The following is a 3,277-nucleotide window of genomic DNA, read 5'->3' as shown; positions in this document are numbered from 1 at the left end:
CCATGTAGGAGGTGGTGGTCCTATATTCATTCCCAACGTGTGGTGAAGTGGCAGGGTGTTTCAAGAGCCTGCCAAATAAACTGTGAAGATATACAATGGGAGAGTCAAGAGAAAAAACAAAGTACAAAATAGGTCAAGTGACCCAGTGGTTAGGTTCTTGAATGGAGCATACACTCTTTTTAAGGCAACAGCCAAACTTTGACGGTGAGGATAACCCAAATTACTTAACACCCCTGGCTATACTAGACAAGAGCATACCCCTATTATTCATTTTTTGCTGGCCCAGACCAAGAGATTAGGTCCCTGCCTGCCTGGTTTTCCACTCAACTCTGCAAGTTCACACTTGGTGTCAGAGTCCAACCCAGAACATTATTAGCTCATCTAGGAATTATGGCACGTGCCTTTTTCTCATCAGCCCCCTCTTCACCTCCTGCTCTCGGAGATGATTTCTTAAACCATATGCCCCAACTCACCAAAATGTCCTTTGATAAGAATATTATGGCCCAGTTTGCCAAGCCTCTTAGGATGGCTACTCCATCCTAAGGAACAGTTTCTCCCACTCTGGTTTCACCTGGGGGCTTCATCCGAGCCCTTGACATTATACTCAAGATGACTGATACACAATCTGAATGGTGCTCAAGGGCCCTAGCTACATGCATGAAACTTATACTTTGTAATAGTACTGAGGATAAAGACAGCTTTAAAAGAGAAATGAGTGCTTATTTCCTTCAGAGACAACAGTAGAGAAAAAAAGAGAGAGAAAGACAATGCCTCAAGAAGCTCAGAATCTGGGCAGGAAAGCAAACAGCTCTTTAAAAGTTCTTCTCTCCTGGCCTCCGCTTTCTGGGGTGCAGTCCAATCTAGCAGATGGAGGATGAGCAATTATGTAAGGGGTACAATGTACATTATTTGGGTGATGGATACCCTAAAAGCCTTGATTTCACCACTATACAATCTATGCATGTAACAAAATTTCCCCATAAATTTATACAAACTTAAAAAGCAAATCTAGGGAATGGGGTCTGAACTACAATTGTTAGTAAGGACCTTATCACTTAAATTCAGAAATATTCCAGACACCCTTAAGTCTGCTGCCCTTGCCATCTAATTTTCTTCCACCAGTTCTCCCATTCCAACTCTGCAGTCTACCTGTCTCAGCTCTTGGCATCTTCTATTCTGACATAGGTTTGCTCCTTGACTCTGACCTCACTTCCTAATTACTCTAATGTAGCTCCTACAGTACCTGCTCCCAATATTGGTGCCTTAAAACACATCCCTCCAGTGAGGGACAATAAAGAAATTGGATATGCTGTGGGGTGTGTTTCCACCCAAAGTTTGCAAGCTCTTCTTCTTCTTCTCCTTCTCCTTCTCCTCCTCCTCCTCCTCCTCCTCCTCCTCCTTCCTCTTCCTCTTCCTCTTCCTCTTCTAACCGATATTTTTAGAGACATTCTGTCAACCAGGATGGAGTGCAGTGGTACAATCATAGTTCACTATAGCCTCTACCTCCCGGGCTCAAGTGATCCTCCTGCCACAGTCCCCCAAGAAGCTGGGACCACAAGCCCAAGCCACCACTCCCAAATAATCTTTTGGGAAATTTTTTCCCAAATAATTTGTTGCCTAGGTGTGTCTTGAACTTCTGGTCTCAAATGATCCTCCCCACCTCAGCCTCCCAAAGTGCTGAGATTATAAGCATGAGTCACCACACCTGGCTGCTTTTCTTCCCTTTAAAGCTGCAAAATCATTCTGGCTTATTAGTTTATGCCCAGGAACTCCAAACCATGGTGTCACATTTAGATGAAACTTGGGGGAAAAATGAAACAGTTATGAGACATGTCATCTCCAGGACCATAACTACTGCCAAAGACTCCACAGACAAGAGTCTCTAGTTAGTCTTAAATCAGAAACACTTTTTTTATCCTGAAGCTGTGTAAATTAGGATTTAATTTGGGGAATAATGTCCTTCACACCGCAGATCATCTGTGGCTCACAGCTCCTATCCAGATGGCAGGCAGTCACGCTGAACCCTCTGTTGTTAAACAGCCGAACACCCCACCCCCATTTCAGACCAATGGCTAGTTGACTTTAAACACTTCCTACTGTACATCACTATCATTTCATTGAATTCATTAGATTTTTTTATTTTTTTTTTTTTTTTTTGAGTTGGAGTCTCACTCTGTCGCCCAGACTGGAGTGCAGAGGCTGCTCCTGGCCACTGCAACCTCGACCCGCTGGGCTCCGGCGATCCTTCCACCTCAGCCTTCCAAGTAGCCGGAATTACAGGCATTTGCTACTACGCCCGGCTGATTTTTTTGATTTATTGTAGAGATGAGGTCTTGCTGCCCAGGTGGGTCTCGAACCCGCGGGCTCAGGCAATCCACTCACCTCAGCCTCCCAAAGGCGCGGGATTACAGGCTGAGCCACCAAGCCCGGCTTCATTAGATATTTTTAAGCATCTACCATGTGAATGCACCATGCCAAGTACTTGAAGCATAAAAAAAGATAAACAAAACAAGTTCCGTCTAGACAAGAATTACACATGCAAATTTATCTTTTTTCTTTTTCTTTTTTATTTTTTTATTTTTTGAGTTGGAGTCGCACTGTCACCCAGACTAGAGTGCAGTGGCCGCTCCTGGCCACCGCAGCCTCCACCTACTGGGCTCCGGCGATACACATGCAAATTTAGACCCAAAAAAATCAGTCCTATTTATTAGCACAAGTCACAAATGCCTCAAAAAGTTTTATAAAAATCACCAAAGTAGATGTCAGTGCCTGAAAGTAAGTGGGAAATGGCCAAAAACAGAGAGTTTTTAAATACTGCTCAAAAAAACAGGTCTAATGGTACTATGAACTTGAGTACACAATCACACAATCTAAATACAGCAGTTTTTTCACAGATTTTTGGGAAAAACATAAATACAGAAAATCAAACCCTGTAATATGCCAAAGAAACAAGTATGGAGCTGCGGAGCTTATTTACAATGAAGATTCTCAGAGTTTCTGAATTGGTTGATCTAGCCTAGGGTATAGGAACCTTAATTTTTTTTTATTTTTTTTTATTTTAAGAGACAGAGTCTCACTGTGTTGCCCAGGCTGGCCTCAATCACCTGGGCTCAAACTATCCTCCTGACTCAGCCTCCTCAGTGGCTGGGACTTTGGGCATGTGTCAATGCACCCAGCAAGAACCTTTAATTTTTAATAAACACTCCAGATGCTCCTGATGCAAGTTCTGGTCACAATTTTGAGAAATACTTTTTTTTTTTTTTTTTTGAGTTGGAGT

The sequence above is a fragment of the Carlito syrichta genome, unplaced genomic scaffold, assembly GCF_000164805.1.
Source record: "Carlito syrichta isolate Samal-C Ts95f unplaced genomic scaffold, Tarsius_syrichta-2.0.1 Scaffold307227, whole genome shotgun sequence".
Taxonomy (NCBI): Eukaryota; Metazoa; Chordata; class Mammalia; order Primates; family Tarsiidae; genus Carlito; species Carlito syrichta.
The sequence above is the reverse complement of the archived record's forward strand: the minus strand, read 5'-3'. Positions refer to the sequence as shown.